The following is a 14,162-nucleotide window of genomic DNA, read 5'->3' as shown; positions in this document are numbered from 1 at the left end:
ACAGCTGGAGCCCAAGACACTCAAAGCCAACTTCTTCATAGCAACCTTCCCTGGCCAAACTCAAATAGAGTAATTTATATATTTACTGTGAAATAAGGAAATGTGTCTGCCTGTCCATATTGGGTAAAAGTACAAGCTGAGCTTCTCATTTATGTTTGGGAGGAAGGCCACGGACGAGTCTGTCAACACCAGCATCCCCAGCCAGATGCACTTTTGATACACTGTAAGTACCAATGATCATTCTATATTAAAAAAAAAAAAAAAAAAAAAAGCAGCAATGGTATTTTTCATGAAATTTTTTTCCGTGTTTTCACTCTTTCCTATTTCAAGGACAAAAGTCAAGGACCTAAAAAAGGTCCTAAAAGGACCTAAAAGACCAGTCAGCTTTTTGGATAGCTGAGGCCTTCAGGTCACATTTTATTCAGAGAAAAGGATTTATGTGTATGCATGTTTTCTAAAGGGCAAAATGGGGGATGAAACAATCGCCCTTCCCTCCCATACATTTCCAGAACAGAACATCCATAAATAGAGAGGAGAAATGTTATTCAATTCAGAATAAGCCATTTAATGCAGTGTATTTGGAAATACTGCTCTTGCAGTAGACACAATTCCAAGGTCTCTTTCAAGATTCCAAGGCCTGACAAAAAGAGTAGATAATGTCCACGACGATACTGTTTTTGAGGCTATGCAGAGTCAGGAAGCAAACTTCTCCAAGGAGGGAAAAGTCTATCACCCACCAGGAGAATGAAGAAGAAACTCCGAATTAGTCCTATGCCATCCTCAGACGCTGCAGGAGAGATAAGGAAAAGTATGGCAAGGAAAAGGTCCTGGCCAAAGGCCACAGTGAAGTAATTCACAGCTTTGGATGCCACTGCAAGAAATGCCACCAATGTGGAAGAGGCAACTGAATCAAAGTGCTACCACCAGAGAGCATCTCACCAGGGAGCAGAGCAGAGCTTGGACCCAGGTTTTGGATGGCGTGAGTACTCCTGTCGGCCTTCTGCAGAAGGAAGCTTCACTCCTGCCACAAGCAGTGCCGTGTCGCTGGCAGAGCTGTGCCCTGCACCACACAGGACACATGCCACAGGCACGGGATCCACCGCCCAGCTTTGAGAAGCCTTCATCTGCACTGGGACCAGGCCATGAAATGTCCCCAAGACCAGGACTGCAAGCTGGAGTTTGTTCTTCAATTTCACAGCAAGCCAGTGCAAAGAGCAGAGGATATGCTCGATGCATTTTTCGTAGCTTGTGCTGGTAAAGAGATTCAGTGAGGCTCCTAAATTAGTACAAGCTCCTGAATCCTAAAGCAATGTAAGAGGGTCTTGTGAAGGAAGGCAGGAGGCAGATGGTTTCTGCAATGGAAAACAACAAATTATTTCTGTTAGAGAATTTTGGAGGTACTGAAGGATTATTTTTACTGGCAGTGAAGATACTAGCAGAGATGAATGTTATAAAACAGTAATTCAACAACTGTTTCTTCACAGCTACTTTCACTATGGGATGTATGTGATTTTAATTAATAAGCTTAATATCTTCAGCTGGATGGATTTCCGTTTTCCTCTGTGCTCTGTCTCCTCTTTATTTTTCCAAGCAACATCCTAAAATATAAAGCACTGACCAAAACATAATGGAATGGACTAAAATGTAAGAACCATAAAACTACTTGTTTACAATACAAGGCGTGGATTAATATTAGCAAGTGTTTGAAAGCACTGAAAGAACATTTGCAGTCTTCACCTTTATGATCAAGTAAATCCTTGCTTTATGCAGAAAATAATATTCAATAAAGAATACAATCTATATCTTGAATTACATAAAAATCACAACACTTCTTTTTTGTGCTCCTCTAAAATTCAATAAATAGTTCAATAGATCTTCTTTATTCCTTTCACCCTTCTGGGGAAAAAAATGATTCTCAGGCAAAGAGCTTGCAGGCCAAATTTCAATCTCAAAATAATCTTTATAGCTGAGTTATAAAAAAATGAGAATAAGGGTTTATGATGTGAAAGTTGATGCAGGCTTTACTGCTTTGGCATGATTGGTGAAGCTGTATTAAAAATAAATAAATTTAAAAAAACAAACCCCCAAAAACCCCAGCATGCTTTATCCTTTGACTAAATAATAGCAGCCCTATGCTATCATGACCATATAAATCTAAAGCTTTAAACTACTCCACCCTTATTATCTCTTCCAAAAGAAAAATGTTTATAATAATACCTATATTGACTTTTGCTTTTTGTTCAATAACAAGATTTACTGCCCCACTCTTCAGTCAATTGTAACCTCTTTGGGTCAACAAATCTCGATACTGATCTCAATAGAAGTCAATACCTGCTTATTACTTACCTCCGCATTTAGACGCCTATCACAAATTCTTATGGGCATCCCCTTGACAAGAAGAAATGAATACTTTCTGCTTAGTTTCTATACAAAATAGGCTTATGTGCTTTTCTCACCGTCTTTTTTAAAGCCATGAGATGATGCTGTATTTTAGGAAAACAATATTATACATTAATTTCTGGAACTAGGAATTAACGTTTAGCTTCTTTGTGTTGTTTCCTTAAAAATTCACAGACTGACCTTCTTGTAATTACTATTTTCTTCCCACATAAAATGTAAGTGAGCAATCTGATATTTTTTCTTCACTAACTGAGAAAGACAAATAACAGTAAAAATTAAAAAGCTACTTGTGAGTAATAATATGCAAACTAACATCCCAGAAGTTCAACAGAGAAACATAACAATCACTTTCTCAGTTGCATTTGTTTAAGGCTAGGATAAAAAATGAGCTTTGAAATTCACTATCACACCTGAATTTGTATATGAATCGATTCTGTATTTACATAGAGTCAATCTTCAGAAAATGTATTTGGTACCTAAAGTGCCAAACATTTGCCATGAGAGGCAAATCAAAATCACTAATCAAATCAGGAATTTGTGTCTTATATGTGAACAGATAAATGGGTAGTTATTTACCATACAATCCAAAAACTTGTATAAGAACCTTCTCATTTGGATAATGAGAAATGTATTTTAAAATACTATCTCACTGCACTTGTTTTTGAGAATTGGATTACTTACATCATGCATGTGTTCAGAATGGAAACTGAGAAAATACTGGTATAGAAGTCTGGAACTCATGTCAAGGAAATGTCAACAAGTTGCAGAAGTTGTGTTCAAAAGTGCCTTTAGAAGTGTCTGAAGTGCCTGCAAGGAGCATCACTGTACTGGTCTTTCTAGTTGTACATACAATAGAATATTAGTCATGTCAAACCCAGCAGACAACAGATGGAGCAATGACCCTTCCCTTGAATATTATTATTTTGTTATCTCATCTTAAAATCTTCATTTCAGAACATCACAAATGGCAATCAGAGTATTTGTACTTCCAGCAATGGAAGGATGGAAGGATAGAAGGAAAATAATGACCAGGGAAAGTCAATATTCAAGATGCAAACATAAGTCAATTTTTAACTTTTTCTTTTTAGCCTAGCCAGTGTAATTCATATAAAAAACATTTAAGGCTTGCTTAATATGGCACACTGCCAGCACTGTCCCATAACATCTGCATTATCTCAGGTAACACGAGGCTATGCAATCTGCTGTAACTGCTTTCTTGTGATTGTCACTTAAATCCCAGAGTCTGAAAAACTTCCATGAAGTGAAAATTTAGATGTGGCTTATGAGCAGGAGATCCCATCCTCAACTTATTGACATCAGGTTTGCATATAACACAAGGGATATAAGTAGTGTGATGCATGAGAATCGTGCCTGGACTTACCCAAGAAATGTATTTGACTAACAAGGTGAGCCAATTCAGAATTAAATAGTTTTTCAGGCTAAACAAAATCAATATTATTTATAGGATGTAATAGTAGGCCTAAAAAAACATTTCTAGCTTTTTAAAGATAGATAAAGCTATATTGATTTACAAAATGTAAGGCATTAGGCTGCTCAGATACACAGAACTGTCATGTAAAAGATCTAGGTCGAGAAACACCAATAAAACTCCCATTCATCTAATTAGTCGAAGAGCACAGTGAAAGGTCAAGCAAGGTTAAAGTGCTCTGTCTAACGTCTGATATTCCTGCAGGATGACAAGTTATTCTTTATGACCAGCTTTAATGATCGTCTCCAACGGCCCGGTGAAGGCTGTGTGCTCTCTGGGCAGAGGGGCTGCAGCAGGGAGGCACCGAGAGCCTCCCGCCTCCATCACACCCTGTCCCCAGCCACAGCTGACCTCTGCTGAGCCCAGCCTAGTAGCAGTGCCATCGTTTACACCCTCAGAGCAAGAGAACTGCATCTATAGGATGTTTTGATCCAAAACGCACACGTATACGTAACTAGAAGAGAAGGTAAGCCCAGCTTCCTCACTCCATGCCTTCTGTGAGGAGGAGGAGTGCAAGTGTGCTGCTGAAGGGCAGATGCAGTGGGGTGCAGCTAGGAGTTATAAATGAGAATTGATATGACCCAGAGCGGCTGCATGGAAGCTCTCCATGCATACCAAGCAATACAGCAAAGATCCATCATAATAGGGAGAAAATGCTAAAATTAAACTACAGTAACTTCCACAGAAAATAAGAATCCAGGATTTGGTTTCTGTTCTGGCAAATAGTGAGGATTATGTTTATTGAACCTGACTTTGATGCATTTCCTTCACAAGAACTGATAATAGTAAAACCATCTCCAAATTAAAACATTAGTGCATTTTTATGTGATACTGATTAAAGTGGGTGGACTTTGGATACTGCAATATGAAGGATGACAGTAATAGACATGGATGAAGTGCTGGTAAGAAACACAGCAGAAATCCAACAAAGATCAAGTGCCTGAGTAAGGGAAAGAGAAGGAAAGAGGAAGAGAGGAGAAAACATTTCTTGAGGGCAAAAATAAGGTTAAAGGATGATCATTAACGTGCTACTGACACTCAGCAGTTATAATGAGGACTGTGAAAATGAATACATAATAAAGAATAATAATAATAGTTGGGTAGCGCCAGCTAGATGGGAAGAGGCAGAGGACAATGGGAAGATCAGTCTAATAACAGAGACATTCTGCCCTGACTGTGGCAAAGGCCTTGGAAGATGCTCAGAGGGAGGAAATCTCCATGGAGATTCATGAAAGCCATTCCTTATTATTATTTTGCAGAGGTATTTCTACCCCTACACAAGCCCTGAGGCCCATTCAGATTTCCTGAAGGTCCTAGAAGATGAAACCTAACTTTGAAATGGGAAGAGCTGAAGCATAAGCAGTGCTTTACAATTTTCTGAAGGAGCAGGTGAGCTATCTACAGGTCTATCTGCGGCTGCTACCACAGCCTTGGTCCCAGCTGTGACAATCCACCTTTCCCAAGAATCTCCTGAGCATTTTAAAATATCATTTACGTTTCAACACATCACGTTTCAGATTTTGGTTTCAAAGAATCTTCATGTTAGATTATTGACCAAACATAGGATTATGGATCAGTGTCTTTATAGAGTAGAGAGGAACAGTGATGAGAGTAGGGGAAAATACTGAAATGTTTGGTTTTACTCCATACTAACATATGCACCTCTTATCTTCTGAAACAGAGTTCCATTTAGCAAGGATATGAACAATTGTCACTACTTGCAAAACCTGAGCTGCCTCATTCACTGTTTTCCATAGCTGCAGAATTAATAGGATTGATTACAGATAGCATTTGGTTGATTATATTTTAATTGAAAATGTTCAGATGTATTCAAGATTTTCTACTATCAGCCTTTCAGAAGACAAGAGATGACGAGGCTGACAGAGCTACCAATGTAGACAACTTTTAAGTGGGGTTTTGACTGTGAAGGTTATCATTACAGGAACCTCTCGAGTTCCAACATATATTTCACTGGCAGAAAGTAAAAAGTACTATTGTGTTATGTATTCTGTTCAAGTTTCTCACTTGGAAATAGTTATGATTGTCATCCTTGGCCAGGTTTAAATTGACCTTTTTATCACAACATTCCTGGCATGGTAGTGCAAGTTACTTGCTTGTGAGTAGCTATCAGCTGGCAAAAATTTAAAAGGAGGTTGGTTGATTAAAATTATATGCCAAGAGCTGTACAGAGACAACAAAATAACCAAAAGCAGCCAAAGGCAGCAAAGAGTCTTTACCAAAAAAAAAATCTTTTCAGAGAAAGGAAACTTATACATGCAAAAGAGTCATTTAATATTTGATCATCAAAAAGCTAATAATTAAAACTAGGAAGGTTAGGTTGGTCAAGTTTTACAGCTGACTGCACTCCCTGTGCATGCTCAAATCAACACTTACAAGATTAATTTATAAACTCTTCAAATTCTGAATCTCCAAGGTTTATACTCTCTGTGCGTTGCTTGCATAATGCAGTTTTATACTACTAAAGCACTACCTATAAAGGGATTATTTTCATATTCAGCACATTAAAGATACAGCACAATTCATAGATATCGTACTGTGTTTATGCCTGAGATAGCAGGTAAAGTGTCTCTCGTTCTGATTATCCGTGAAGCAAGCGTAGGAACGTGGATGTTTTGGGAGAGAGTACACCCTTAGTGAAATTAATTCCCCAATGGTTTTATTAAAGTCTGCAAATTGCATTATTTTCCCATCATATTTGAAATATTGCACTTCCTTAATGCTTGCTCTAACCCATGGCATGCCATCTTCCCTGGGGTGTCTAGACATGGTGTCTTAGATTTATGTGTATGATCTCAGTGTGTTACAACATCACTCCTGACTAATGCATTATTACAATACTTACATATATTCCCAAGTGTCACTGTATTGATTAGAAAATCACCAATCTGCATATGCACACCATCTGTGCTTCAGAGAAGCAAAACATGCAGGATAACATTTGCCTTACTCAAAGGGAAATTCAGATACTACTAAAAGAACAAAGGGGAACCCTTTTTTATGTTTTGTTTTGTAAAATAACAAAGAAAATGAATACTGTTTCTGCAAAACAACAGTCCATGCCTCCGACAGTTTAAAACAGAAGCTTTTTCCTCTCTACACAGCAAGGAGATTTACCCTCAGTTATAACATGCAAACAATCTGCCTTTTTAGAGATACCAAATAATATGGGATGGAAGCATACTGCTGCAATGAATTTTAAAAATCTCAGCTCAGATGCAAGAATAGGGGACTTTTCAGCAGAAGGGGCTGTAGTCAGCAGCGAGTCCTTTCTCAGCTGAATGCTGCAAGAGTGGTTGTAAAAGATGAATGAGGCCCTTGCTTACTGGGGTGAAATGCTTTTAAAGGACAAGAATCTGCTTATCTTTGATTGATTGCTCGGTCTGATACTTTCCTTTATAAAGTTTATTGACTACAAGCCCATAAATCAAAGAAAAACAAATCACAGGTTCAATTTTGGGGGCATTGACATCCTGCCATCTTGCAGCAATATCTTAGAAGTCACAGGGCAGGGAAGAGGAGAGATGTGGGGGACTCACAGAGACAAAAGCATCTATTTCAGGTAAACCAGTACTTCAAATGTTTGTAAATGATTATTCATTTGTGCCCTATAACATTTTTAAGTTCAGAGAAAAATGCAGACAACCAAGCTACCCAGATTATTTTTTTAAAGTCTTTAAATGCAGCATTCACAATCAACAGACATACTTTTATTGTGTTTTTGTGTGTCTCTCTGGTTCTACGAGACTGTAGCCACATTCCCACACATCCCTCACCCTCTGTAAGGATGTTACATTTGCAATTTCAACTATCAAAGCAAGAATGAGATTTCTTTCAGGGGGATTTGAGGGTTTAGGAAGCTCAACATTTCTATACCGAAACACCCCATACAGCTGCACGTAAGGAAGGCACTAGCCATAGATCTTGCTCATATGGGGCATACGGGATAATGTGACAGCACGATAATACAGATTAATTTGTGCTGTTGACCTTGACACACTGTTCTATTGTGTCTTCTTTTAAAGTCAGCACTCGGGTCACTAGAACATCTGGTGTTTAACAAAAAAATCCCATTCTGAACTGCTAAATGTGTTGAAACAAATGGTACTGTACTATCATTACACAGTGCAACCTCTCTGCTAGGGGTCTAATTTCAAGGCTACCCTGACTGAACTACATTATTATTAGTGGTTTTATAATTCACGTCTTGCCACAGTACACAAAACACCTAATTATCAAAAGTAGCCTTTTAAAAGCTGGATTGTGTTCCATGTAGCCGGGACTGACTGTCGCTTTCTTTTAATTTTATCTTTGGAGACATCTGGAAGGGCTGAGCCTGCACACTGCTGAACCTCCTGGCCTCGACCCAGCAGAGCACTTTAGCATGCACATGTATTTATCCACATAAGTAGTCCCCTATATTCTAGCAGGATATGCTTTTAAGTTATGTGCACACTAGACTACCCCACTGAATGTATCGACTGGGTTCACCACATCGACTAGAAATTGCCCAGCACTCAGAATTGAGTCCTCCACATCTTACACCCTGTTATTTTCAGCTTGTGCTCAAATCTAACCTAGTCCTCAGCGCTGGGAAAAGGTGATGCAGCTATTTAGAACAAGACTGAAGATCGGGGAGACGATCGGTAGCAAAGAGTAAGCAGCTTTGTTTCATAGGTGTTTAATATGAAAAAGAAAAAGCAAAGGGTGATGACTCTGCTGCTCTAGAAGATATCACAGCACCTTACCACCCCTCTGACACCACTGCCATCCCTACACCTCTCTCCCTCTCCACCCACTCTGCTTCCCAGCAGAGATTCTCCATGCAACCAAACACAAAGGTTGTCTCTGTAGGATCCTAGGGAATCTCCCAAAGCTTCCGTGGAAAGGACTAACGGTTTCCAGTGGTCTGATGACCTTTAGCTGACCTGAAGCAGATTGCAAGGTCTATTAGCATTTCAGCTTTCCCAATTAGTAGAAAGGCACGCCACTCAAGCTGGGCTTTTCCAACAGCATTGTGTTTGTGCCATGAGTCACGGTGGGCTGATTCTCCCCTCCTTCACAAATCTGTCAGTCATTTATACCCCAGCAAAGCAAGTATGAAATGTTACTACTACGCTTTTTTTACCTGATTTACCCTCACTCTGCAAATGCAGGCAGAAAGAAATTAGCCCTGAGAAATACACCAGTGGCTGAGTCCTACATATCTGACATATCAACTTTTTTTTTATAAGGTGGGAAAAATCCTCACGATCAAGAGCATGGAAAATTACTATCATAGAATCATAGAATGGTTAGAGTTGGAAGGGACCTTAAAGATCACCTAGTTCCAACCCCCCTGCCATGGACAGGGACACCTCCCACTAGAGCAGGTTGCTCAAAGCCCCATCCAGCCTGTCCTTAGCAATTCCAGGGATGGGGCATCCACAGCTTCTCTGGGCAACCTGCATACTATAGGCATCTATGAACTTAAATATGTGAGTCTCAATGCCTAAGAAGGGACCACTACCTCCAGCTGCTGAGAAAAGTGAACACTGCTAAGGTGAGCACGCGGATGTATTTACGAAGAGCAAGGGACGCCCATGCTGAGCCAAGCAAAGAAAGGGGTACAGGATGAGGTTTGAGGTTGTTCAGCACAGGAAAGAAACAGCCCAGAAAATGCCTTTGACTTACAGGAGGAGGAAGCTGTTATGCTGTTACTTGGGCCAAGGAGAAGTCATTCCCAGTTGTTTTAAATGTGATTTCTGCCACAATGTCCCAGGTGATCTCCACGAGAAGTTTGTATACGGTCACTAAAATGAAGAAAATAGAGAAAAAGTCGGAGACGTCTGAATGAGAAGACAGCATTGGGCAATCAGTCGCCACAGACCTAATCTCATTAACTCCTCCTAAGATTTCAGCCGTCAGTCTGTAGTTGACAGCTAGTGGAGAACTGAGTACAATGAGACATCTTTTAAACATTATTTCTTCAAGCCATCTTCCTGATCTTTTATACTTGTTTGTTCTGCAGTTTCTTAGAAGTTACAACTGCTGAAGGAAGTAGAGAAAATCCAGAAAAAAAAAAAAAGTAACCTGCTCTCCTATGCAGCTTCATGCCACTGGGTCAGTGATTAAGAAAGACAAGGTCCTACTGCAGGGAAGCTAAATGGAGTTCATTATGGACATGAAAGTTAGCAGGGCCAAAGAGGTGAGACTATAGGAAAGAGGATGAAATAAGAGCCTAACAAGTGTGGATTTTACTTCCTCAGTGCAATAAGGATAGCTTTTAACTACCAGCTACTCTAAAAAAATATGTATCTAGATAATAGTGCCTTGAAGATAGGTACTGTCCTCTATACTGTACTCTTTTGTACGTACTCAGGAAAATTAAAATAAAAATTTATGACAAAATCTGGTCCTGAGCTGCAACAAGCAATCTTTGCCTTCCAGACTGAAAATTTGTTTTTGCACTTATTCCTGAAAAAAATAGGAAAATGGAAAGATAGATGAATAGCATTTAAGTGGATTAGAATGATGTCATTAAACCTGGATGGAGACATCTATCTCCAAACCCCACAAAACTATGAATTTGTCACCAGTCGAAGTATACTAGGCAAGAAGAAAAAGGAATCAACAGACAATAATGTAAAGTTTCAGCAATTGTTAACATCAGAATTTTACTGAAACTATCAAGGACCCTACAGCCACTTTGTTCTCCAGGTTTTTGAAGGGCAGTTTGAAACAGGGCTCTGTGATTTAAAAATCTTAAGTATTTGGGTGAAAATCAGGTTTGCAATAGCAAAAAAAAAAACCAAAGCACTCCAAAATAATAGCAAAAAAACTACCACACTGGAACATAATGATAATTATATTGCTAAACCATGTAAGATCTTGAAAATATCATACTTTTAACTTTGCTCCCACTGTTACATGTTGTCAGACTTGAAGAGAAAATGAAGAACCTAATTTGTTATTTTGCTAACATAACAACAGTTATAAAAATAGATTAACTGTCAGTATCATGAATTAATATCACAGAAGTACGGAGGCTCAAATAACAGGCTTGGGCCATAAGCAAAGAAGCAAGAAGTAAAGAGCTAATGCTTTGACCTGGGAAAGGACAGAAACACCACTACTGTCGAAAAAGGCTTACATAAAGTGAAATTTGTGTTTAATAATTCCATGTGCTCTTAAAATCTATATTTTGTTTTGTTCTACATACAGAGGCAGCTTTTCATGTTAAAGCATAATGCACTGGATACAAAAGCTGATGGTCAAGTTAAAAATCTGCAGCTTTTAGTTCATGCTTTCAATCTTTTTTTCTGCACCCCCCTCCCCCCTTTTTTTTTTAAAGAACCTCTGAACGTCTAAATGATAACATGTTTCAAGTAGCTGCTCCTTCCCTGGAGTTGAACAAAATTGAAAAGATCAAAGTTAGTGCAATCTTGTTCAAAGGTGAAGAGGTGAAATCTTATGTGTGCTGGAGGATCAGAGCAAATAGAAATGTACAATGCTTAGTGTGCGACACCTGAAGCCCACTTTCATCAAGGTACCTCATTTTCATCTGAATTCAGAATGTATCTCATTTTATGGTAAAATAAGGAACAGCACAGGATTAGCTTGGTTGCAAAGAAAAGAAACCCTTGCCCAACACTGAAAAGTAAACATCAGTAAAAGGTGAAAATGGTCAATTTTTTTTTTAGAATGACTAAATTCACCACATTAAATTGTATATTTCTTCTTTAAGTAGCATTTATATAATTGAGTAAGATGAAGCCATTACACCCACGATGTTTCAAGTATCATAATGCTGTTGATAGTTGAAGAGTTTCCTGAAAAAAACACTGTGTTTTGAAGGGGGCTGCAGAGAGGGACATCTAAAAAGGGTATGTTTTTTTCCATAAAATCTTCATGTGACTGATGTGCCCTGACATAATGTATCACGATGAAATACAGCTGCCAAAAAAGAACTTCAAATGATGCCCTTTTTCTGGAGAAAAAAAAATGTGATAAGAAAATAGGTACCTTTTCAGCAAAAGCTTTTAAAGCTTTAAAAGCACGGCAACCAGTAAAAAGGTTCTCAGGTAAAGGCTTCTTTACTCAATTTTGTCTAAGTACCTAGAAGCTAAATGGGGGGAAAAGGGTATGGAAAATAATGCTCCAGCCTCTGTGAGAACTGGAGACATCCTGAACACAAGACACCATGGCACAGAAAGACAAGAGGGTTTTAAAGTCCTCATCCTGCCATGGCATTTTCAAACACATGGGAAGATCCAGTTCTAAATTATTGGGAATTGTGCTACATTAATAATTCTGATCTGAGAATGTTTTAGCATAAAACTGGACTTTAACAGGGCAAAGTGATCACAAACATGCAAACATTCAGAAGCTGAATAGAGATCTACACTTCAATATTCCCTTTTTGAATATGTAGAGCTTTTTTTACATATTTACCTGTCCTGGGGCTGTTGCTGTAGGGCTCTCAAATTCCAACTTGTACTTCGCTGTCCAAAAGCAGTAAGTATTATTGTATACATTGTTTATTCTTGACCTAAAAAGCAGGTCTGCTCGGGAATACTGTAAGAGTGTTTTCTATACAGCCCTCATAGAAGCAATCCCACACAGCCACCTGCCCTTTTCTTGAGGATTCACCCAGCATATCCACACCCAAATTCCCACGGTTGTCTTCTTTCAACCCTGACAGAAAATCTGCTAAAAACAGTGTTAAGTCTTCCAGAGGTAGCTCTAGATAACAAACTGCTGGAAGTAGAGCATGTGGAGATGCTGGGGTCTGCAAGCTGGTGGTGAACTGGGGTTCAGGGAAAGGGCAGAGATAAATGTAACATGACATCCAAAGAACAGACATCCAAAGATTAAGAAAGCACATGCAGAAAGTGGCTATATCCAGTATAATACATGTGCACAATTAGACTGGGTGCAACTGAATCTTTCATCAAACTACTACCTTATACTAGGTCAGAATTTATGTTGTTCAAACGTCAATACTGTTTGGATTGTCAATTGGCACATATTTCTACTAGTTTTCCTCTTTGCTACATAAAACTCCACCTCCATTTATCACAAAGTATGATCCAAAATGCACATAAGCAGGTCCCAAAGGGGTGACACAATCTGCTGGTTCACACGTGTTAGCACGGGGCTTAGAGTAGAGAAATCAAGCTCTCATCCTTTCCTCTTTATCTGCATTTCAGGTCACCATTTCTTATTTTATCCTTGGGGTACAAAAAGAACTGATCTATTGTCCTACATCCACGGCCAGCCTCCTGCGATTAATCTGAGCAGATAACCGTGAAAGTGCTGTAGGTAGGCTAAATCTCTCCATGGCAGGGAATCTCTATATGTTTCATAAGAAATGTTACTTTGACATAAAATATCTAGGGATCAGTCACGTTGTGCAGCGCGGAGCGGCTGACTTGCAAACAGAGGTTGTGCCGACTGTGTGTCTTCACGCTTGAGTTTGCTCTTGCGTTTTGGTGGCATGTAGACAGTCGTATTTGTTGCTTTGAAAGGGGTGACCTGCTGGGATTTCAGGCTTCTTCTGATGCTCCCAGCAAACCTCCTAAGCTCCCTCACACACCGGTGTTTTACATAAATCATGAACGATGTGTTGTAAGCATAAAGACAGCTTTTAGTCACTGAAGACAACAGCAACAGCGCTGTTTTGAGGCATGGCTTCTCGTTCCTAGGTGACTGTCCCATGCGTCTGCACAACAGCAAACATGTAGCCAGTCACTGTTCGGGTGTATTCGTGACAAAAGTCTCACAAGGTGGGATAATAGGTCAGATGTACCACACTGTTATTGTTCCTTTCTGCATTTGTATTTGTTATGGACTATAAACCCCGATGATCCCGTGAAGGGCTGTGACCATGAATCCCAATTGGCTGAGCAGTGCTATTTCATGGTGGGGCGAGTCCGGCGGTAACGAATTCAGTCAACATAATGATCTGAGTTTCACTGCACTGCTCTGCTGCCTGGGAACCTGCAGAAGATGAGTGACTGTGTCATGATCATAAATTCAGACACATACAATGCTGAAATTTCTTACAGAGCTTTAAGTCCCTTTGAAACGGCAGACTAATAAATATGGTGATCATATTTGCTATTTGGCAAAAATATTAATTAATCAGGAAAAGTTAATAAAAATATATTCCTCAAAATTATGCAACAGACATTTTTTTTTTCTTATTCATGGCTATATGAATGCAAAATGCCATGGATTCTTCATCTTTAATACCTAAGGGATTTATAAGCAT

At 39.1% G+C, this 14,162-nt stretch overlaps 1 long non-coding RNA gene across 2 annotated transcripts in view; it reads right to left on the bottom strand.

Annotated features, from left to right (window-relative positions):
- Positions 1-280: 280 nt before the first annotated feature.
- LOC106886288 overlaps positions 281-14,162 on the bottom strand; it is a 37,895-nt gene continuing 24,013 nt past the window's right edge. The window contains exons 1-3 of one of the 2 annotated variants that reach the window (XR_001411620.1): positions 12,341-13,871; positions 9,581-9,699; positions 281-1,352 (exon numbers count right to left, since the gene is read on the bottom strand). This is a non-coding gene — a long non-coding RNA (uncharacterized LOC106886288). Of the gene's footprint in view, positions 1,353-9,580; positions 9,700-12,340; positions 13,872-14,162 lie in introns of those variants that run through there. The other variant, XR_001411621.1, reaches the window with a different exon arrangement.

Source organism: Calidris pugnax, unplaced genomic scaffold (assembly GCF_001431845.1).
Source record: "Calidris pugnax isolate Ruff unplaced genomic scaffold, ASM143184v1 scaffold18, whole genome shotgun sequence".
In the NCBI taxonomy this organism is placed as follows: domain Eukaryota; kingdom Metazoa; phylum Chordata; class Aves; order Charadriiformes; family Scolopacidae; genus Calidris; species Calidris pugnax.
The sequence above is the reverse complement of the archived record's forward strand: the minus strand, read 5'-3'. Positions and strand labels throughout refer to the sequence as shown.